This window comes from Humulus lupulus, chromosome 1 (genome assembly GCF_963169125.1).
Source record: "Humulus lupulus chromosome 1, drHumLupu1.1, whole genome shotgun sequence".
Lineage (NCBI taxonomy): Eukaryota > Viridiplantae > Streptophyta > Magnoliopsida > Rosales > Cannabaceae > Humulus > Humulus lupulus.
This window is the reverse complement of record NC_084793.1, coordinates 133,979,760-134,005,234: the sequence shown is the minus strand read 5'-3', so window position 1 is coordinate 134,005,234 and position 25,475 is coordinate 133,979,760.

Below are 25,475 nucleotides of genomic sequence, written 5' to 3'. Positions count from 1 at the left end.
CGAGTGTTACGTGGTGCAGGTAAAGGCAAAGGGAAACTTGACCAACCATGAGTTGGAGAGCTCTGGGGCAAAGTGTACATAGTCAGCTCCTCGACCGCCACAGTCGAGGGTAAGTATAGTGACAGAGCCCTAAAACTTGTATTTTGCCATTTGACTGGCTTTTGGTTGTATTAACTTTTGGGGATTGTAAATTACCACTTATATCCTGTTTTTAGGATCCCATGTATCAAAACATCTGTTTTAATGAAAATTAACTGTTTATGATCAAAATCTTTTAACCCTAACCTGATGGTTGACCTTAGGATCACATTCTTGTTCAAACAACTTGATTAGCAAGTCTTGCACTATTTCAAAATACACAGTGTAACGGTCTTGGTTATCTAGGGTGTTACAATTTATTTTTGCATTTGTGCAATTTTTGAAATTGTATAGAAATAGAAGAAATTAATTTTAATCAATTATTTTATTTAGGTGTGAATAGATAAATATGGATAGTCAAAATATGTTTTGATTATTATATTTATTTAATTAATGATAAGATGGTTATGGAAATTCAAATTTTGAATTTTGAAATTTAAGTTGTTATTTTTTCCTTAAAAAGATGATACCTTATTTAAATTTCTAATTATTAATTAATTAAAATAAAAACACATGAAAAAAATCCAATCCCATTTTCAGGGATAGTGTCGCATGCATAGGGCTTGGACTGCTTTATGCGTGTAACATTACTGATGTGATCAGTTATTGGTTTTTTATTTTATTTTTAATTAATTAATAAAACATTTTAAAATGGGTTTTTAAATGGAATGTAAGACTGTCTTTTATTATTATTGTACGCCCTGTTTTTCCCACGGGCTGATTAGCGAGCTGAGCTGCGGGACTAATCATGGTTATCTTGTGGACGCCCCCGCAACCGGAGCTGGGTCGTAAGATCATACCTCCTCAGCTCGAGGTAATCTAAGGAGTCGCCTCTGGTTGCTTAATGACAGAGTCCGGGCTCTGAAGACCGAAGGTCGAGTCAAGCATCCAGCCCGTAGTACAAGCTGGGGGTGAAGGCTCTGACCCTTTATAAAGTCAGCCACGCAAGGTAAACGTGCATATATCAGACATCACGTGTCTGATATATCCCTGACTTCTCGGACACGCAGCAGGAACGTGCGTATTCAGACACCCACGATTGGGTTGGGCCGTGCTGCCCACTATCTCCTTACCAATTGATTTGACCACACTTATGTGTCAGGTTTAGGAATTAATCATGAATGTCACAGAGTTGATATGATAGGTAAGAAGGTCACGGGATGACCTTCTTACCAACTCCTAGGTGCCTTCTCCTATAAATATGGAGACCCTGGGAGTTAAAAAGGGTTGGATCCTCTCTTGTAAGAAATACCCTGTAATCGTATACCCAGACTATAGCAATAATATTGACTAGTGGAGTAGAAGGATTTTAACCTTCGAACCACTTAAAAAACGTGCCTGGAGTAGCCATTTCATTTTCCTAAGATCATATATCTGTTTCGGTTCAACTTTAAGCACTAATCCCTTTCTCTCCTTTTCTTAATTACCTGTTGGCGAAGAACCGCGTCAACAGTTTGGTGCTTTCATTGAGAGCAAATTCGATTAGATCTGTTGCAAACATCCAACTATGGTGACAACTCGATCCAGGCACGGTAATGAGGCAGAGCAACATGATGGGCAGGAGGCTCATCATACTGCCATCCCTGGCGAACAAGGTCCTGAAGTCCAGCAGCGACCCGGAAAACAGCCGGCGGGCCAAGATGATACTGGTAGTTCGGCACCTCGGCCGCCTAATCCAAACCCGTGTTATTACACGGTGGTGGAGATGGAGAACGCTCAGCTGAGGAGCCAGTTAGCAACAGCTAGCCAACAAATCAAGGATATGCTGGCCCGACTACCCCCTCTCACAACCGACGCTAACATCGGAGAGAGGCAAGGTGAGGCTTCTAAGTCTCGCCGGGATAATCGGTCCAGGCGTAGCCTCTCAGACAGACTTCTGACGCCCAACTCCATCCCTTCATCACACCATCGAGAGGCAGATTCCAGAGGAATGCCTAGAGCCGAACAACAGCAATGCAGCCGTTCGGTCAGGACGTCGACTCCTAGCTCCCAACCATCCTCGAGGACGCCCAGAAGAGCTCGAGGAAATTCTCGAAGGAGATCCGGAGCAGGCTCACAACATCAGCCCGTTCCCAACAACCATCCTGTGCCTTGTCCAGATCGCCAGGCGCGGGACCAGCAGGTTGGCAGGGCCGAAAGGCCCCCACCAAACTTGATCCGTCCTGACGGAACTAGGATAGCCTCCCCAGTCAGGCATCCTCCTTCTCCAATCAGATACCCGTCTCCTCCTCGGCCCGTCCGAGACATCCCAGCCTATGGGAGTAATAGGAGAAATTCGCCATCGGCAGGACCTTCCCGGCGTAGCAGGGCGCCAAGGGAAAGCCCAGATCCTCAGCACCAGAGGCGGACTACAAGCCTATCTAGCAGGAGCCATTGGACCGACAGTCGCCGGAGTGATCTCTCTGGGGGAGACCTGCACCAGCGTCTGAGTTTGGCGCAAAGTCATCAAACCACCAAGGGAGGCGACCTACGAGATCGCCTCAACTCTCATAGAGGGGAACAAGCAGGAGGAGATGGCCATGCTCGCTCAAGGGGGGCTCTGTCCGAAGTACGTAACGGGGGGAATGTCCCAAATAACCTATCTCAAGATAGGAGGGGCAATAACCCACCAAATATGTACAATGGATCAGGAGTTGTTGAACAGCCCCGGAATAACCAAGGACATCAAGACCAAACCCTCGAACGCTTGACCCAGATGGAGGAGCTGATGATGAAGCTCCTCTCAGAAAAAGGAAAAGACGAATATGATTCGGGGGACGAGATGGAACTATTCGCCCCCAGCATAGCAGCAACGGCGTACCCATCTGGTTTCCGTATGCCTCACTTGTCAAAGTTCAATGGGGACGGAGACCCATCGGACCATCTAGGGATGTTCAACACCCTGATGATGGCCCACAACATTGGCCCCGAGCTGAGATGTTTAATCTTCCCTTCCACACTGACTGGACCTGCCAGGCAGTGGTTCAAGCAAAGTAAAAGACAGTCAATCAGCTCCTGGAAGACTTTCTCAGCAGATTTCAAAAGGGCATTCCGAGCCTCCTAGGCCGCCCATGTTCAGGCCAACTCCCTGGCTAACGTAAGACAGCAGCCTGGTGAGACTCTGAAGGCCTACTTGAGCAGATTTGCGAATGTCGCTGCTCGGACCAGAGACCCAGATGATAGCTCCAAACTCATGGCCATGAGAACTAGAATCCTCGTCGGAGGAGATCTCTGGAAGGATATACAAAGGAAGGGAGTCAGCTTGGTTAACGAATTCCTTAACAGGGCCCAAGAATGGATAAACTTGGAGGAAGCCGAAGCCTCAGCTGCGGGAACCAGCCAGGTCCCCGAACAGCCCGCTGGAGTGGGGACGGGGGTCGTGGCAGCGACCCAGAATGTCACACAGAACAACCAGCTCGGTGGAGGCAAAAGAAAGGGTAATGGTGAGAGCAGCCAACACGGCCAAAAGAAGAATAAGTCCATAGACAAGTTTAAGCCTGTCTTCGCGACTTATACCGAGCTCACCCAGTCTAGGGAGAATATCTTCCTAGCTAACTCTGCTCGAGTCCCTTGGAAAAGGCCGGAGCCATTAAAGCACCACAAGGGGAAGAGAGACGCCTCCAAGTTTTGCCGCTTTCACAACGATGTCGGCCACAACACCGACGATTGTAGGCATTTGAAAGATGAGATCGAGACTCTCATTCGAGCCGGCCCTTTGGCTCAATACGCACGGAACAGGGTCCCAGCAAGTCGACCTGCTCCGGAAATCCCGGCCAGTCAGCCCGGGTCTCGAGTAGACCAGGATGTTCCTCCTCCTGTGGTAGGAGGAGAGATATCCACCATCTTTGGAGGTCCACACATGGCCGGCACGAGCAGAGGCGCCTAGAAGAGATACGTGAATGAACTAAAGGCTCATAATGGAGTGAAGTTCGTTCTGAAGCAGCGCCTGCCAAAGCAGCAGCGATTGGAGAAGCAACCAATCATTTTTACAGAGGAAGATGCGGGCCATGTCCAGTTCCCTCACAATGACCCTCTGGTCGTAGCAGTCCAGCTCGCCAACAGGAGAGTGAGGCGGATACTGATAGACAACGGGAGTTCGGTGAACCTCCTATTCCGATCCACCTTAGAGAAGATGGGTTTGACTGTCGCTGAGCTGAAGGCGACCTCCATGATGTTGTATGGTTTTTCGGGAGAAGGTTCAGCAGCGATAGGGAGGATCGAGCTGGTGATCACCCTAGGCGAAGGATCTCGGACAGTCTCCAATTTCCTCGAGTTCGTGGTCATTGACTGCTCCGCTGCCTACAATGCCATTTTGGGGCGACCTACGCTCATAGAGTCACTGAGGACGCAGCAAGTATCGTTCTGGTTCGAGATGAGGACCAAATTCAGAATCTGGTCTACTACATTAGCAAAAGACTTATTGGAGCTGAGTCCCGATACCCGTTGATGGAGAAATTGGCGTTCTGCCTCATCACGGCCTCTCGAAAGCTCAGGCCGTACTTCAAGTCCCACTCGATTCACGTCATGACCGATCAACCTTTAAGGCAGGTTTTGCAAAAACCTGAAGCATCGGGACGTTTGTTAAAGTGGGCCATCGAGCTTAGTCAGTTCGAGATTCTGTACGCTCCGCGAACTTCCATAAAAAGTCAGGCCCTGGCCGATTTCATGGTAGAATGCACGGGATTCCAGGAGGACCTCGCAGAAAACTCACCCCAAAACAGCTCACCCCTGGCTTCGTGGAGAATCTTTGTGGATGGTTCATCCAACGAGAACGGCTCCGGAGCTGGAATCATTCTGATATCCCCTGAGGGACATAGATTCCACTCGGCGCTAAGATTCGGATTCAAAGCCTCCAACAACGAGGCCGAATACGAAGCTTTGCTGGCAGGACTGAGGATAGCCCAGGAGTTAAAGGCGAGCTCCGTCCAATGCTTCAGTGACTCCCAGCTCGTGGTAAACCAGGTTCTGGGCGAATATCAAGCACGGGGACCCAAGATGGCCGCCTATCTGGCGAAGGTAAAAGTTGAGCTGTCCGCGTTTGAGCGAGGCTCGATCGAACAGATACCTCGGGAGTAGAACGCTAACGCAGACGCTCTTGCCAAGCTCGCCACCTCTAGGGAAACGGAGACCTTCGGGCTAGTACCAGTCGAATTCCTGGAGAAACCAAGCGTAGAAGATGTCAGGACGAAGGTCAAGATGATCGATGCCAGGCCGACCTGGATGACCCCCATCCTTGAATACCTCATCGAGGGCAAGCTACCTGAAGGATGTAACGATGCACGGCGAGTCCTGTACCAAGCTCCTAGATATACGGTAGTCGATGGGGTGTTGTACCGACGTGGGCACTCCCTACCTCTCCTCCGGTGTGTTATTCCAGGCGAAGCAAAGTCCATCCTGCAAGAAGTGCACGGAGGATTTTGCAGAGACCACACTGGGGGGCAAAGCTTGGCCTTAAAGGTCCTGAGGCAAGGATATTACTGGCCAACTCTGTCCAAAGACTCGATCTCGTACGTGAAGAAGTGCGACAAGTGCCAGCGGTTCTCTGCAGTTGCCCAAGCTCCTCCAGTCGAGCTGAAGATGATCTCGTCCCCATGGTCGTTTGCCGTTTGGGGGATAGACTTGGTTGGCACCCTCCCCACTGGAAAAGGCGGGGTCCGTTACGCCGTGGTAGCCATCGACTACTTCACTAAGTGGGCTGAGGCAGAACCTTTGGCAACAATAACGTCCAAAAAAGTGCTTGACTTCGTGGTTAAGAGCATTATCTGCCGGTTCGGCCTACCTAAGAAGATCGTTTCTGACAACGGCACTCAGTTCGACAGCGACCTATTCACCAAGTTTTGTGAAAGATACGGAATCATAAAAAGTTTCTACTCTGTGGCCTATCCTCAGGTTAATGGCCAGGTCGAAGCTGTCAACAAGACCCTAAAGGCGAGCCTCAAGAAGAGATTAGGCGAAGCAAAGGGGGTCTGACCAGAACAGCTCCCCCAGGTCCTATGGGCATACCGGACCTCGCACTGGACTCCTACGGGTCATACTCCCTTTTCCCTAACCTTTGGGAGTGAGGCAGTCCTCCCCATGGAAGTTAAAGTGCTTTCGCATGGAGTCCAGTCTTACGACCAAGTTCAAAACCACGAGCTCCTGTGCAATTCCCTCGATCTAGTTTATGAAAGGCGAGAGGATTCGCAACTCCAGCTCACCCATTATCAGCAGAAAATCACTCGCTACTTCAACACCAAAGTTAAAAAGCGCGCCTTTAGCGTTGGCGACTTGGTCCTAAGGAGAGTTTTCCTAGCCGGGAAAGATCCCAAAGATGGAGTTTTGGGACCAAACTAGGAAGGACCATACCAGGTCATCGAAGTCATTAAGGAGGGAACTTATAAGTTAGCTCGACTTGATGGAGGGGCGGTCCCGCGCACTTGGAACGCCATCCACTTAAAGAAATATATTATCAATAATTCACCTGTAAGGCTTGGAAGGCCACTTTTTATGTATTAATGAGAATCAGTTTTTATGTATGTTTGCAAGTGTAATCTAAAGTAACCACGAAAGACCCTTTCCCAGTTACTTGGGGGGCATATGGTACCTGGATATAACCAGGTCTCCTTAATGACTTAGAAGTTGATTCATATTGATTGACTGCTGTTTTTCTTAAAAAAACACGAGATATTGATAAGGATTAACGCTAGCTAAGTCCTATCCTGGTTTTAACCGGGTCATAAAACTTAGAAGTTAATTTAAATCTATTGATCGTTGTTCTTCCTAAAGAGCTCGAGATATGGATAAAAGTTAACACGAACTAAGTTTTCAAAATAAGTTCCTGGTCATAACCGGGTCATAAAACTTAGAAGTTAATTTAAATCTATTGATCGTTGTTCTTCCTAAAGAGCTCGAGATATGGATAAAAGTTAACACGAACTAAGTTTTCAAAATAAGTTCCTGGTCATAACCGGGTCATAAAACCTAGAAGTTCATTTAAATCTATTGATCGTTGTTCTTCTTAAAGAGCTCGAGATATGGATAAAAGTTAACACGAACTAAGTTTTCAAAATAAGTTCCTGGTCATAACCGGGTCATAAAACTTAGAAGTTAATTTAAATCTATTGATCGTTGTTCTTCCTAAAGAGCTCGAGATATGGATAAAAGTTAACACGAACTAAGTTTTCAAAATGAGTTCCTGGTCATAACTGGGTCATAAAACTTAGAAGTTAATTTAAATCTATTGATCGTTGTTCTTCCTAAAGAGCTCGAGATATGGATAAAAGTTAACACGAACTAAGTTTTCAAAATAAGTTCCTGGTCATAACCGGGTCATTAAACTTAGAAGTTAATTTAAATCTATTGATCGTTGTTCTTCCTAAAGAGCTTGAGATATGGATAAAAGTTAACACGAACTAAGTTTTCAAAATAAGTTCCTGGTCATAACCGGGTCATGAAACTTAGAAGTTAATTTAGACCTATTGATCGTTGTTCTTCCTAAAGAGCTCGAGATATGGATAACGGTTAACGCGATCTAAGTTTCTCAAAAAAAAAATTGTAACCAAAGTGCACAAGGACAAGAAAGAGGATCAATTAAAAACATAAAACCAAATTGTCTCGAGGTGGAAGCACCTCATGCAAAGGTTACACAAAAAATATATAATAGTGAAGGGCACAAGAGAGGAAAAGCCCTAAGCTCCGCTAGGTGGCCCCTTGGAGGTCGCCGTCTCGCCTTGCTCAGCTACGCCAGAGCCTTCCCCGGCCTCGGAGGGCGCTTCTTTATTGAGGCGAGCCTAGAACTTCACCAGCAGACGCTCCCAAAGACTCGCTGATGGGAAGGAGTAATCAGCATCTGGGTTGTAGGCCCAACAATGATAGAACAGGTCTTCCAAGGCCTTTTTCGAAGTTGCCTGCTCGACCTCCAAGGCGGCCTTGGCCTCAACCTTCGCAGGTCTGTCCGCGAGGTGGCGAGGGAGGTCTCGAGCTCTTGAACCTTCGAGCAGGTCGTCTCCAACTCGGTCTGCGAGGTCGCCAAGGCATCCTTAGCCGCCTGTAGAGAGGTCTGGTGCTCATTCCTCATATCCTCGAGCTGAGTTTTGGCCCTGGCGATACTCCGGTGAAGAGCAACGACGCCCTGCGAGAAGTGAGAGATAAATTGCCTTAGGAAAAAATAGGGCAAAGTGTAATACTAAAAAGTCATAAAAGGATGAGTCGGCTTACCGTTAGGGTCATGCCCATTGAAGACACCATCACGCCCACCGGGCTCATTGTCTCAATGGCCCGGAGCTCCTTCTCGGTGAACTTGTATATGTGGCTGACGGCGTAGTTTGCCGACTCATACACCATTCCCCGGAAGGCCTCTGGGATCTTCTCCAAGTCATGGGGGTTGACTGGGATGCGTACCTCGGGGGGTACAATCACCGAAGCCCCGGCCTCCGCTCCTGCGTCCCGGGCGGTGATAAGAGCTCGCAGAGGAGGTGGAGGCATGTTGCTCCCACCAGCAGCAGGAGGATTAGTTCCCGAGACCTGAGCGGCGGGGGGCTGCTCCTTTTCCTTTGCAGGAGATTTAGTGGGAGTTCCGGCAGTTTTCTTCAAGATCCGGGGCTTCTTCATATTTGGCCCAGAGGCCCCGGCAAACGCACCTCGAAGGCTCTCTTCGGGCTGAGACATCTCTTCTGTCAAAGCAAAAGCATGGTTAGTGCGAGATTTAGCAATCATACAGAAACAAAAACAAAGGGGGAAAGAGTAATTAAAGTACACGCATACTAAAGGAAGCCCTACCCCCCGGGCTAGAAGAAGAACCTATAGTTACGACCATCGGTTCCGGAGTTTCTGCGGGAGAGTCTAAGTCAATTATTTCCTGAGCTGGAGCAGGTTCTGGATCCGACTTCGTTTTCGGGCTGGATTCTTCTACATATTGCCTAAGTCCCAGAGCCACGACACCTCTCCTGAGGGATGGCCAAGACCTAAGGTTGGTCCCATACTCCTCGAATAGGATCGACCTAAAGGACGAGGTGCTATCTACGACTACGGTACCCCTAGGTCGGCTATCTTGATAGTCCAACACGAGCTGGTCGATGCAGTGGAGCTGGGTTGTGTCCAGATCCGGATCACTTCTGTGGTGATGGACGAGCTGTCTGGGGTTGAACCTAGCTAGTCAGGGGTCGGCAATGGCCCTATCTAAGTTCCTAAACATATAAAGGTTACCTTGGCCAGAAGGACCCGCGGCTGCTCCGGACTGGGTCCTCTCCTCGTCTGTTATCTGGGAGACCTCCAACGCCCGCTTCTTGTTCCTCACAAGTGGAGTCTCGTCCTCCTCGTCCTCGTCCATCGCGACCTCCTCCACGATGATGGGCCTAGAAGTACGAGCTGGGGGAAGCCCCCGAGGCCTCCTTAGATTCAAAGTCTGATTTGGGAAAATCAGCTTACAAGCCACCATCGTCTCGTCCGTCACGAGCACTCGGTAGTCCTTCTCACTTGGGGGCAAGTCCACCAGTGTCTCGTATTGACCTCCGAGGGTCGTAGATTTCTCTGTCCTCGCGAAGATAGCTGCAGGATTGATCTAAGTCAGATAGGGACACAGGAATTGTATGAAACTTAACTTCCGAGCTAAAGATAAAAAGTACTTACGAGGACGGTTGAAGTAATGGAGCTCGCAGTTCCTGAACCCCATCGACATAAAGAATTGATCTTTAAAGTCATTGGGGTGGTTGGGCAGCTCGATGACCGCAGCCGTGTTGGAAAATCGGGTTAGATAGTAAAACCCATCGCCTCGCCCCCGCTGATCTGGGCTGGCCTTGAGACAGAAGAAATACAAAATATCTGCAGGAGTGGGGACCTCCCACTCGTGCTTCAAAAATAAGTATCTCAACCCCGCCAACAACTGATAAGAGTTGGGGGGGGAGCTGGAAGGGGGCCAACTTCACATAATTTAGGAAGTCAGCGAAATATTGATCCAATGGCAGGAAGGCCCCCGCCTTAAATGCTCGTCGCTCCAGGCCGTGAACGATTCGTCGAGTGGCGCGCAGCTCCGCTCGCCCTCTGCGGGAGGTCGGGCCACTATAGATGCCTTCCCCAGCGCGATGTTGTGGGAGAGGAAGATTTAGTTGATCTTCGCCTGGTCGGTGATCTTTGAGACGATCCTCTCTGCCTCAAAGAACGCGTCAGAAGCCACCTCGAGCTCCTGCTCCACTGCCGGCCCAAAGCTGGGGATCGGAGAGTCCGGCATCACCGATTTTCCTTTGTCCGGCTGAGAGGCCGAGCTGCCGACTGTCTTCTTTGGAGTGTTCCTCTTCGGTGCCATCTGGTCGCCTAACGAACAAAAGAAAAGATTTCAGAAAAGGCGACCTAAGCATAGGGAAGAATCAAATTGTTCTTTATACGAGCTGAGGTAAGCCCAGCCCGTGGAGAGTGAGACCACGCGGTTCAATGAACACGCGCCTGTTCTCCCAACAGATCCCCGACTACTCGGAATCCGTGTGTCAGGAGGGTCAGATTAAATTTTTTCCTTAGAGGGAAAGTTCCAATTGGCATGAAAGGCAAAACCGCCTATGAAGCGTATCCCCTAAGCTACCCAGTTTTGCACCCAAAATATGTCAAAAATCCTACCCAGAAATCATCCCCAGAAAAGGCATCCTGTAAACCATACTCTTAAGTGATTTCCTACAGCAAAAATACCCTAACCTAAAAGGCTTTCACCCTTCACTCCCACAAAAAACCAGTAGACCCTTGCATGTGACTATAGTAAATATTTACCTAAGCCACAATGAAAAATATTTTCAAAACACGCATGGTCAGGAGACTTACAAGGTATTTGATTGGAAGGTGGATGAAGGTGTCGCCTAGGTGGGAGCTTCGCCTGATTATTTATCCAAAGCTTTGAAGGAGTCCTCACGTCGGAGCTTCCTGAACGCTGAGTGTAACAGTCGCAGAGAAAAGGGTTTTGTCTGAGATAAAGAGAGAAGAAGGAGAAAAGTTCTAAGAAATTTCAAATGAAAGGGTGGCCCATGCATAGGGTGGCCACCCCTTTTTATATACGTGAGGGATCCGAGGCCCTCAACTCGAAATGCGGAACGACGGCTGGACATAGGCTAGGCCATTAAATGCGGTTCTCGTAAGACGTACCGTCACCAACCACGATGTTCCACGTATCAGGCGCCTGTGTAAGAGGTGGAATATGAAGAGTTCATGGGGAAGCCTAAAAGCCCCTACTGTGGTCCTACCCGACGTGGCATACCACGGGCAGGGGCTTGGGGGGCAGATGTACGCCCTATTTTTCCCACGGGCTGATTAGCGAGCTGAGCTGCGGGACTAATCATGGTTATCTTGTGGACGCCCCCGCAACCAGAGCTGGGTCGTAAGATCATACCTCCTCAGCTCAAGGTAATCTAAGGAGTCACCTCTGGTTGCTTAATGACAGAGTCCGGGCTCTGAAGACCGAAGGTCGAGTCAAGCATCCAGCCCATAGTACGAGCTGGGGGTGAAGGCTCTGACCCTTTATAAAGTCAGCCACGCAAGGTAAACGTGCATATATCAGATATCACGTGTCTGATATATCCCTGACTTCTAAGACACGCAGCAGGAACGTGCGTATTCAGACACCCACGATTGGGTTGGGCCGTGCGGCCCACTATCTCCTTACCAATTGATTTGACCACACTTATGTGTTAGGTTTAGGAATTAATCATGAATGTCACAGAGTTGATATGATAGGTAAGAAGGTCACGAGATGACCTTCTTACCAACTCCTAGGTGCCTTCTCCTATAAATATGGAGACCCTAGGAGTTAAAAAGGGTTGGATCCTCTCTTGTAAGAAATACCCTGTAATCGTATACCCAGACTATAGCAATAATATTGACTAGTGGAGTAGAAGGATTTTAACCTTCGAACCACTTAAAAAACGTGCCTGGAGTAGCCATTTCATTTTCCTAAGATCATATATCTGTTTCGGTTCAACTTTAAGCACTAATCCCTTTCTCTCCTTTTCTTAATTACCTGTTGGCGAAGAACCGCGTCAACAATTATTATTATTATTGTTATTATTAAAGATGATTATTTTTTATTTTTTTATTTATTTATTTATTTATTTATTATTATTATTATTATTATTATGTCTATATATTCTATATGATAGAAAATAGAGACAACAAGTTTTTAGAGAGAAGAAAAACTATCATCTTTTTCACAAAAGAAAAACTTTTCTCTCTAGCCTATAATCAAGAGTCTCATGTGTTGAGAATATTTTTTATTCACAAAATTGATTATTTTTCTCTATGTACCCACCCAGATCTTAAGGTGTAGAGAACGTCTTGGAATATCTAGGTGTGAGTACTGTAGCAAGGATAGGACGATAGAAATATATACGAAAAGATTCAAGGATTCTTGATAGGCTACAAGAGGTAAATCATTTCATATTATTTTTCCATATACATATTATATATATATATTGATTAACATATTTCATATTAAAGGATCCTCATATAAAGTTGTTTATATGAAAAAAATTTGTTGTATACAATACTACCATTACCTCAATTTCTGTTGTGCACTAGGAACTGTTCCTAACATGGTAAACATTCTATACAAGTCTTCACTGGAAAGAATGAAATTTTTAGTGCAAGACTTAGAACCATGCAAACCATCTACGGTTTCTCTGGTGAGGGATTATCACCAACAGGGTCAATCAGACTTCCGGTCACGGCAGGAACGACACCTGCGATCAGGACATTACTCCCTACTTTTATGGTATTTGATTGTCCATCCGCGTATAACGCCTTGATTGGAAGACCCATCCTGGTCGATCTACGAGCAGTAACTTCAGTCTAACATCTGGCCATGATGTTTCCAACCAATGCGGAAGTTGGGTGCGTGTTAGAAAATCAACGAGATGCCAGAGAATGTTACAACTCCTCGATCACAAAGGAAAGAAGGTGTGGATCGGGGAGCAGAGCAGAAAAATGGTTGCTAGTGGTAAATGAGTCACAAGCCCAATCAGGTGAACAAGTCACCAAATAGGGTGTTGCCCAAAGTGAGGATAGGGACTTAGATCCTCGCTTTAGGGATTTTGAGGAAAGCATTGAACCCATGGAAGACCTTGAGGTTGTCCAACTAAAAGAAAAATATTTGACCAGAATTGTGAAAGTCGGTAAAAACTTAGAGACAACAATCAAGGAAAATCTGGTGGAGTTTTTTAGGAAGAACTAGGGATCTTTGCCTGGTCGCATAAAGACATGGTTGGAATTGACCCAGAAATTATTAGCCATGTCCTGAACATAAACAAAAACCACCCACCTGTACAACAAAAAAGAAGGTTGCTCGACAAGACAGGTCTAAATCCTTAAAGGAAGAAGTCGAGAAGTTAAAGGAAAATGGATTCATCAGGGTAGCCTTTTATTTATCTTGGTTCTCTAATTCCTACTAGTTCCTAAACTGAATGAACTCAATAAAGCCTGCTTGAAATATTGTTTCCCACTTCCAGGGATCGACCAGCTGTTCGATGCTACATCAGGACATGAAATTTTATCATTCATGGATGCATACTCCGGCTATAATCAAATTAGTATGCATACACTTGATGAAGAAGAAACTAGTTTTCAAACAAATACGGGGCTTTACTGCTACAAAGTAATGCCCTTTCAGTTTGAAAAACGCTGTTGCGACTTACCAACGACTGGTAAACCACATGTTCAGAGAACAGATTGACAATAACATGGAGGCTTACGTCAATGATATGTTGGTGAAGTCGAAAAGAGTTGCTGAATACATCAAGGATCTATAGGAGTGCTTCAACATCTTGAACAAATACAGATGAAGCTTAATCCTCTTAAGTGTTCTTTTGGAGTTGGATTAGGAAAATTTTGGGATTCATAGTAAACTCACGAGGAATCGAAGCCAATGCTGAAAAGATTCTAGCACTGATCGAGATGCAGTCACCAACCAAAGTTAAAGATGTACAAAGCCTGACAGGGAGAATCGCGGCTCTGAGTACATTCATATCTAAGTCTATGGACAAGTGTGTCCCATTTTTTAATCTACTTTGAGGAAACAAAAAGTTCAAATGGATAGAAGAGTGCGAACAAGCTTTTCAGGCACTAAAGGCCCATATGTCACGACCGCCCATTCTATCCAAGCTGGTCGAAGGAAAAACTTTGTACATCTACTTAGCCATAACAGAGTATGTTGCCAGTGTTGTTTTAGTCAAGGAGGAAGACAACATTCAAAAGGAAGTATACTACATAAGTAAAAGGCTAGTGGGAGCAGAATTACATTATCCGGCTATAGAGAAATTGACTTACTGCTTAATACTGGCATCAATAAAACTGTGGCTCTACTTTCAGGCTCATCCCATAGTAGTTTTTACCAACTAGCCACTACGACAAGTCTTGCAAAAACCAGAAGCCGTTGGTCAACTACTAAAATGGGCAGTTGAGCTAGGGCGGTTCAAAATTTCTTATGAACCACGAGCAGCCATAAAGGGTCATGCCTTGGCAGACTTTGTAGCTGAATTCACTCCCAGCCAACGAGCCGACTATAGAACCTGAAGCTCAAGACCAAATACCCGCCTGGAGACTGTTCGTAGACAGGTCATCTAATGAGCATAACTCAGGGGTAGAGCTGATTTTAATTACCCTCAAAAGCCATCGGTTTCAGTATGCAATAAGATTCAACTTTAGTGCTTCCAATAATGAAGCCGAGTACGAAGCACTGCTCGCAGGTTTGAGACTAGCCAAAGATATGAATATAAGTCATTAGAGATATATAGCAATTCTCACCTAGTTGTTAATCAAATCATTGGAGAATATCAGGCTAAGGGTTTTAAGATGGTTGTGTATCTAAACAAGGCAAAAGATTTGCTAGCATAATTCGAGATGTATACTCTACAGCAAGTACCTCGCAACCAGAACTCGAACGTCAATGCCTTAGCCAAACTAGCAAGCGCCAAAGACGCCGACACTTTGAATATAGTATCAGTAGAACACTTGACAGCTCCCAGCATTCAAGTAGAAGAATCCTCCCTAGTAATACAAGTGTCGGACACGTGGATGACTCCCATCATTCAATATCTCAAACAGGAATGGTTACATGTAGACAGGAATAAGGCAAGGACACTACAAAGGCAATCAACTCGCTTTATTTTGCTCAATGGAATTCTATATCGACGAGGATATTCAATGCATTTATTGAGATGTATTTCCAGGGGAAAAGCTAAGGAATTGATGTGAGAAGTACATGAAGGGTTCTATGGAGATCGTGCTAGGGGGAAAAGTTTGTCAAAAAAGATTCTTCAACAAGAGTATTTCTGGCCTACAATGATTGAGGGTTCTGTGGAATTTGTTAAGGAGTGTGATAAATGCCAAAGATTCTCCAAAATACCTCGAGCAGCCCCAAATGAACTTAAACAGATGCAAAGCCCATGGCCATTCACAGTTTGGGGAATAGACCTGATCGAACTTTGCCAACAGGAAAAGGGAATGTCAAGTATGCAGTAGTTGCTATCGACTACTTTACGAAGTGTTCAAAAGTTGAATCGCTCACGACAATCATGACTAAGAAAGTGCTGAATTTCATTGTAAAAAACATTGTATGTCGATATGGATTGCTGAAGAAGATTGTATAAGATAATGGTACACAATTTGACAGTGACCTGTTTACCGATTATTGTGATCGGCATGACATAACGAAGAATTTTTCATCAGTTGCCCATCCACAAGCCAACGGAAAGGTAGAAGCTGTAAATAAAACTTTGAAGGATACACTGAAGAAAAGGCTCGAAGAGGCAAAGGGAGCATGGCCAGAACAATTTCCTAAAGTACTCTGGTCGTATAGAACAACACACCAAACAGCAACAGGCCATACGCCATTTTCTTTAGCATATGGGTATAACAACATGTTACTAGTTAAGTTAGATCCACCCTCGCATAGAAGAATAACATATGACCAAAATACGAATAGTTACTAATGGAGTCTTTGGACTTGGTTAATGAAAGGCACGAACAAGCCCAACTAAGAGTTGCAGCCTACCAGCAAAAGGTCGCTCGATATTTTAACTCTACAGTACGCGAAAGAAAGTTTGACGTAGGAGACTTGGCTCGTGACCAGGCTACTGGAGTGCTTTGACCAAACTGGGAGGGTCCATATCAAAGTGAAGAAATTCTTCAACCAGGCACATACAAACTTGCTCGCTTAAACGGAGATCTCGTTCCTCGCTATTGGAATGGAGAACACCTGCACAAGTATTATCAATGAACATTTCTTTTTAAATATTTGGCTTGTATTAATTTCACTTTTTACAAGTTTTTTATCAAGGGTTGGCCAGTTAAATGGCTGGTCACTTATAATTATAAGATCAATTTTTTATCACTCATACAGACATGAATTTTTGTCCATTTTTTACGAGAAATAAAAGGAACTGTGTGCAGCTAGTTATTCTTCCCAATTATTGTATTTATTACAAGTATTTTCTCATTATGTGTGTTATTTTGCTATATTATCCTCGATTGTTTATAAGAACGTGAGCAATAATGTTCGAACAGGTATTGGTCAATGGCAAGTGACCAAGGACCTTAGACTCCTCGATCACTTGGGGGGCATATAAGATATTGAGTGAGCAAAGCATATTGTATACATATGTAAAGACATGAGCATAATAAGGGATAGCACACTATGACACTTTGAGTATTTTTTTTTTTAAAATCGAAATTTTGTGAAATAATAAAGTGTTATGCTATGTTCGGTCATATGAGAAGATGTTATAATAAGCAATTGTAATATCAAAAAGAAATAGCTTTACACCGCGAGCAATTTTTGTTCAGATGTAATTAGAAATATTAAAAGTAAATAAAACTTCCTTGGGCAGCAAATTGTCTTAACACCGCGAACAGTCTGTTCGGGTGTTCTAGTTACATATAAAAAAATTATGAAGACTGTGCAGTTGTGGGGGGTCATGCTGAGGTTGCTGGTCGATGGTTGTTCCAGCTTCTTCTTCTTTGGCTCCGTCAACGCCTGTCGCCAAGGAAAGTTCATGAGACTCCAAGGCACTCTTCTCCTCCTCTAGGCGGGCAGTGCACCAGACAAGTTCAACTTGTTTTACCTGCTCGAGAAGATAATCAAATTTTGCACCTTGATTGTTCTTCTAGAACATGTAAAAGCAGTTGAAGGTGGATCCTTAGAACCTCTCCAAATTACTGGCGTTCTGCTCTTCGAGCAGCTTAACCTGATCCTCTAGTCTGTTTACCTCCGTCGTGCTTGCAACCAAATCTTCTTACAGCTTGGCTACCTTCTTATAGTTAGTCTTAGAAGCTTCCTTTAATTTTTCCTTAGCAGAAACAATCTTAGTCAGATCTTCTTTGCTCTTCTTCAACTCATCAGTCAAAACAGCAGCTCTGTCTTCAGCTGCTTTGACTTTGTCCTCAGCTTCTTTGATTATGTCCTCAGCTGTTTTGATTCTGTCTTCAGATGTCTTAACTTTGGCCTCCAACACCCTGACATTGGCCTCCCATGCTTTGATCTTCTCAGCATGTTTTGAGTCAACCTCCTCGACACAGCGCCAAGCATTGTTCATGGTCAAAAGACCCTGCGAACAGTTGAGAAATGAAGTTGTCAGAGCTAATAAAAGGAAATGTTGTTCGAAAAAAAATTATATACAGAAAAGAAACTTACGCTGATTACTTCATCGAACCCACGAGCAAGGACCTGACCAGGTCTCAGCAAAGGGAAGAAGCAAAGGCCTCTTGGTTGTGGTGGTGCCTTGTAATGCCCTGGATAGCCAAGACCGCTACAATGTGTATTTATAAAAGTGCAGGACTTGCTAATCAAGTCATTTAGTTAAAAACGTGTCACTAAAACCATTAATGAGCTAGGGTTAAAAGGTTTTGGTCTCAAAAGATACATCTCATATAGTTAAACATTTTACACAAGGGATCCCAAAAGAAACCGTGTTTGAAAGTCAGTTTACAAATTTACCAAAGTACAAACAACCACTAGCCACTCTAAGGGAAAAACAGACATTCATGGTCCTTTTGTTCCTGTCTCCTCCTCAACCGTGGCAGCTAAGCAGCTAACCATGTACATTCTGCCTTCAGAGCTCTCCGATTCAGAGCTAATCAAGCTTGCCCTTGCCTTTACCTGCACCACGCAGCACCCGTGAGCCAAGGCCCAGCAAGAAAATATAACATTATAGTACAAACAATGATAACAATAGATTAATCCTTAAAGCATGTTCATACACTTAGCATACCACATTAATCATATAGCCCATAGACATGACCAGAGAATCAGCAAATCAACACTCAGCTATTCAACATAACAAATTCATCAATTCATAACAACAATCAAGTCACATGATAATCAGGGTCTACACCCTCTGTTTACTCCACTGACTCCGGTCTGCTTAAACAGAGCTCAGTGCATAATAAGCTGTCCTCAGCTACCAGTAGCTGAGCCGTGCCCTGTGCGCTAATGTAAACTCCGGCACACTTAGGCCGTTTGTTTATTATTTACATAGTATAATACCATCCTTCAATAAGTATACAAGATAGGGAGCCCTTAGTCCCGTTATCAATTCGCAACCGGGTGCAGTTTTCTTACCTTTAATTTCCAAACGTTCTGATTATGAGAGATGCCCCTTGAGCATGATCTGTTTCCCGAGCCCTAGCTTTTACCTAGTCACAACCAAGATAAGGGATTCAATTAATATTTGTATTAAGATTTCTGGATGAAGTTCTAGCTTCCGGGACATCGAATTCCACCAAACACGATGGTGGAATTGATCCCGAGCACCCTAGGTTAGGTTCCTGCGCTTAAAACTTCCAAAAGGCCAAACATACCCTTAAGGGTCGCGGCCCTTGAGACCCATGCCATGGCCTACCCCCTGAAACAGAGGCTAGGCCTCCCTAAACACAGACACGCGCCGCGACCCTGCCCCTGTGGCGCTGCGGCGCTCCCTTACCTCAGAGCCTTCCTGGCTCTTCCTTGCTCCTTAGGGCCCTGGCACTCTAGAACAGAGCCACGGCCCAGCCCCTCGAACCCAAAAAATCCACCATTTTTTACATTCAAACCTCACTCAAAAACCACCCAAATCCATCCTAATTCCATAACTCAATTATCACAAAACTTCTAACATGATTCCAGCAACATAATCCAGCAAAAACCTAGCCTAGAAACTCATCAAAATCCCACTTCAATCTCTGAAACCCAAAAGCTTCAAGAACACTAAAACCAGCCAAGAAAAACCCAGAATCCAAACATTAAATTATAAATTCAAGCTTACCTTCACTGTAGAACCAATTCTCTAAGAAATTTCTAAGCTAACTCCCAAGTTCCTAGCTTCAATTCAGTCGTCAATTTCAAAACCCAAAAATCTCTTAGAACTCAACCAAAATCACAGAATTATAATGACCAAAAATGTAATTCAATTCTTACCTCAGTCCTCGTTGAATCCCTTAGCTAAAACTGAGCTAATCCTTCAAAACTTCAGCTCAAATCACAGAGTTTCCAGGTTAATTCTCTTAGTTTTTAGATGTTCCCTTGAGAGAGAGATAAGAGAGGGAAGAAGAGAAAAAAGAAAGTCGGTTTGGGTTTCTTCTAATGCTTTCTAAGCTTTACCTAGTCTCACTTTAGTTAATTAAGTCAATCCCGAGGCTCGGGGTACCAAAAACATCCCCGATGGAAAAATGGTAAAATTCCCCAATATTCCCACTTAAGCTTCCTAACCTCAAATATATCTCCAATTATTTATTTCCATGACCCGATAACCCAAATAATCCTCTAATACCCGAAATACCCCTTGACTTGCCCCAAGTCAAATATTAGGTCCCGTTGTGACTTTCCTGCTAACTAGCTCCCTAGGATCGCCTCAAGTCACATGCTGCAGATTTACCCACATCATTATGTGGTCCTCAAAATTATAACATATAATCACATTTACAGTCATATAACCATACAAGCATGCTTATCATAGAATCATGCATTAAACTAATAAATTCACACACAAACCAATTATGCCCTCCTGGCACACTAATCATGATAAGGGATAGGCAATGTATCTAAAAAGGAAAAATCTATAACGTTCTCGTCGAAGGATTCAAATGTCCGACCAGCATATTCATGTAATTTTTTTCCCCTCCCATGTTGGGGAGGGATATTAGCTGGTCTGGCATTGGGGTTGGGCTCTTGAATGGTCACTCCTTTTGGACGACGCCTTTGGGGTTATGACACATCTTGTTGCTGTTCGGGGTTTTCTTGTTCTTAGTACCATATCCGGTGGCACTCCTCGTAGCCAATTCCCTCACCTTTCGGTGAGGCTCTAGAAGGTCGACCAGCCTCAAATTGCTTTCTGTGACCAGCTCCTTAAAGCTTTTTTCTATATGCGTCATGCTGGCCAGGGTTGTAGCCCTTATCTCCATCTCTGGAATGGGTTTTGGTCGATACCATGGACCTAGACATAGTATAAACTGAGTAAGGACAAAAAAAATGACTAGAAGAATGTGAAACAGAGATTAAAGAGCTTACCTCCTCGTGTGAAGGCTAGGAATGGCAAAATGGGTCTATGGAGCGGGGCGGGTCGGGGCCCCGACCCGTCGGGGCATCATGGCCCCGGTAAAATTGGGGTAGAATTTGGGGCGGGGCTTTGACCCGCCCCGCCCCGATATGAATTCTGGCGGGTCGGGGCAGACCCGCCCCGATTACTTTTTTTTTTTTTAATTCTCAAGTAAGTAATCTCTGTCTCTAAACCCTTTTCTCCTCACGAGTCCCGACCTCTCTGTTACTCTTCCCTGTCTTCCTCTGAAATCGCAGAGCTTGATGCCCTAATCGGAATCCCCAATTCCAACGGCCGGGTTTCGGAGGAAGAAGAGAATTTGTTGAAGAAGCTCAAGAATCCCGAAGTCGTGGAGCAAGCCCAAAACGCAACCCTTCTTCTCCAAACCAAAGCTGCTGCCGATCCAACCTTCTCCATCTTCTTTGCTAAGTTTTGGGTAATGGTGAGTGCTCTCTTCTCCATCTCCATCTTCTACTCATTTTTTCAGATGGGTATTGTATTATTTCCATCTTCTACTGTTTGAATTTTGGTTTGTTTGAAATTGGATTCTTTAGGGACAAATCGGAAGTGGAGATGGATGAGGATGGTGAAGTTCGACCGGTCATCGTTTCACAGGTAAAATTCTCTTACCTGAGTCCTTAATTTTTCTCACCTGTTCCAAAAATTTCCAGGTACCAGCAAAAGTTGTATATACATTAATGTGTATGAAACAAATTTTATCATAGTATGGCTTAAAGTTCTTTTTTCCGTACTATTTGTATGTATATATGCATGAGCACAGTAGTTTTATAGTTAAAAAAGCATGGATAAGAATGCAATAAATTAATGAGCTATAGCTTTGAGCTTGCAAACGTACGCGTATATATATGATACATGTATATATAAACACACCTCCTCTTGAAGAATCTGTTTTTCTTTAGAGATGTGATCATAGTCATGTTTAAGGGCCTCATAAGAGCCATAGCTACTTGGGCTGTCCCTTTCCATAGAAGGGCCAATATTTAACCCTTGTGCTGTCTCTGACAGTATTGCCTGATGCTTCATCTCCATACCTTTAAAAAAAACATGAGAAGAAGAAAAGAAAAGAGAAGCTTGTGTACAAGTTCGTACTGATCCAAACTCATGAAGGTCATATGTACTATCTATATATTTAAAACAATGGTCTCTACTTGATCCTAAAGTGTCCAAGAGTTTACATTTTTTTCTAATGAATAAGGCCACTAAGGAAACCACAATACTATGGCATTTGATGATATATTAATCCTTAGAAATATCTGTGCCAAATAGGCCCTGAGTTAGCTTTCTCAAGCTAATCCACATCAAGCAGGACTTTAGCCAAATCAGGTTCAGGGCCAGCATCTCTAAGCCTAAACCTTTAACCAATTTAGTTTGTAGCTCACAATGTCATGTGTATTATTCTTTAAATTAACTTCGTAGTTGGCAGGGCTATTGTGCATTTTTTTCCCTCTTTTGTATGTTTCTGCTTATGTTACTATTGGCTTTAGCTAAGCCTTCATCATTCTCAGATTAATATTGTTTACTATGCATTTGTTATTTTGAGAAGAGGATGATCAGATTAATATTGTTGGATTGAATTAGATTGCCTCATAATCATTCAAAGCTTCTACTATGTGTACTTTTGTTTTGTGTTTTGGTTGGAGTCATTGATAATAATAGGTTTCATGATGATTCTTCTACTAAGGGACCCCTGCGGATTGTGTTTCATTAGGACTGTCAGTGGCACTATTTTCTTGGTCAAAGCCTTTACTGGTTAGAATTTATGCGTTGTAATCTTTAAGTTATATTTATACATATATATAATATTTTTGGAGCCAAGCAGTTCCTAATTGTTATGTGGATATAATGTAGGTTAGATCAAACACTAAACATGTCTACCCAAGATGTTATCGAATCTAATTTTGTCGATGATGTTGATTATGTTCATTCAACACATACACAAGAGGCACAATCTCTAGGAAATACAAGAGATGAAAGTGAGAGTAGAAGTACTAAAAGAAAGAGAACATCTCCTACATGGGATCATTTTACATTGCAAAAAATTGATGGTAAACTGAAGGCAGTTTGTAACCATTGTGGGAGGAAATTAGGAGGAGAGAGTAGTAATGGGACTAAACATTTGCTTGGTCATGTGAAAAGATGCCCAGTAATAAAGGAACAACTTGCCATGAATCCTAATCCTAATGCAAGTCCTTCATTCATAACTTACAATTTTGATCCTGAACTAGGGAGAAAAAAGTTAGCTCAAATGATCATTCTACATGAATACCCTTTATCGATGGTGGAGCATAGTGGTTTTATAGACTATTCAAATAATCTTTGCCCTATGTTTAAAATGTTGTCAAGGAATACAATTAGGTCTGATATTTTGAAAATGTACAAAGTTGAGAAGGAAAAATGTAGCCAAATTTTGGAGAAGAATAGAAGTAGAATAGCTATAACCACCGATATGTGGACTGCCAATCATCAAAAGAGGGGATATATGACTGTGACAGCTCATTTCATAGATGACTCTTGGAAGTTGCATAGTAGGATTATAAGTTTTAAGTATGTAGCATGCCCACATGATGCTGTTACACTTACTAATACATTGAGTTCGTGTCTGTCTGAATGGAATATTGAAGACAAGATTAGTACAGTGACTGTGGATAATTGTACAACTATCGATGCAATGATTCCACTTTTGAAGGAAAAATTTAATTCTAACTGTTTCATTTTAAAAGGAAAGCTACTTCACATGCGTTGTTGTGCGCATATTTTGAATCTTATTGTCAAGGATGGCTTGTCTGTTATTGGTGATAGCATTGACAAGATTCGAGACAGTGTTGCTTATTGGTCGGGCACACCAAAGAGGTATGAGAAATTTGAGGACACTGCTTGTTCTCTTGAAGTGACATGTACTAAAAAGTTATCACTTGATTGTCAAACAAGGTGGAATTCAACATACTTGATGCTCAACATAGCTTTATTGTACAATAGAGTATTTGAACAATTAAAACTACGTGATTCAAGATATGTTAGATATGCGCCATCAGAAGATGATTGGATTAGAGCTCAAAAATTGTGTGACAAGTTGGAAGTGTTTCATGAGGTGACAGAGTTGTTTTCTGGAACCAAGTATCCTATAGCTAATCTTTTTTTCCCAAAGATGTGTCAAATTAAAATGAGAATTAAAGAATGGATGACAGTAGACGAGCCCTTTATTAGGGACATGGCAACTCAAATGATGTCTAAGTTTCAAAAGTATTGGGAAGAGATTCATGGGCTTATGACTGTGGCTGTTGTTTTGGATCCAAGATATAAGTTTATGTTGATCGAATATTATTTTCCTACCATTTATGGAAATGATCAATATGAGATTGAAATTGAGAAGGTCCGCAAGCTTTGTTATGAGCTACTAGAAGAGTACAGTTCTAAGTTTCCTAATCTTAGAGAAAGAAGTCAGCAAATGGATAGTGTATCAGCATCTTCTCAAACACAAATAGATGATCTATCTAACTTTGACACATATGTTAGAGTTGCATATGGTGTAGAGAATGTGAAGTCAGAGTTAGAACTCTATTTGGAAGAGAAATTGATACCTAGGTATATGCAATTATTGGAAAGTAACTGGACTCAAATATCCTGTGTTGAATATGATTGCCAAAGATATATTTGTTGTGCCTATTAGCACCGTTGCTTCGGAATCTACATTCAGTACTGGCGGTAGACATGTGGGTTCACACCGAGCAAGACTTCATCCTTCTACATTAGATGCATTGATATGCACTCAAAATTGGTTGGTAAATGACAAAAAAGGAAAATATACTTATCTTTATATATATATATAAATTCATACTTTATTGTATTATTTCAATATTACTTTTTTATATTTTCTTTACAGAAGCGACTCCACTAGTCACCATGAATGATGAAGATAATGATGTAGATCCAACTATGGTACTTAATTAAGTTTTTATAAGTCATCAAATAAATTATTAACTTCTATTATTAATACATATATTTTTTTTGTAGGAGCCATACATAGTTGATCTTGATTATTAAGGTTGCAGGTTAATAAAGAAGAAGAAAGTCATTTGATTCTTTTGACGCATAAAAAGTGGAGTGCTATGTTGCACATGATAGTTTTATTTTACTTTGTTCTCTTGAGAAACTCTCAAAAGTGGAGTGCTATGTTGCATATAATAGTTTTATTTTACTTTGTTCTCTTGAGAAACTCTTATTATACTTGGCGAATTCTTGATTTAAATGATGATATAATTATATGATTTAATACAATTCTATCATGTTACTTATATACAAGCATAATATGTAAAATTGACATTTTATATGTGGTTTAGAATATCTTTAATTTTAAATAGATTTTAAGTGTAAGATTTATAAAAAAAAATTATTTCATAACTACTCTATGAAAGAATTGTAAATATTAAAAAATATGTTTGATTTAATTATCCTTATTCTTGTAATTATTTTTGTAAATTATAAAATAAAAAATAAAATAAAATATTTGAAGGTGTAGTTGACAAGAAGTGTAAAAAATAAGGATTGTAATAAAAAAATAATTTAAGTTTAAAGAAAATTCTAAAATTAAAATTTAATGTTTTTTTTTTAAAAAAAAAAAAAGCAAATGGGGCGGGGAAACCCTGTTGGAAAAAGCTTATACAGGATCTTTATTTATTTTCATGTATATCTAATATTAAACAAATTAATACGAGATAGCCTAAAACATGTTTCTAAGATTGAATTCAAAGAGAAACAAATAATATAATACTTACAGTATACGCAGCAGAATTAAGAGTCCTTCCTTCAGTTTCTCTAACTCTTGTA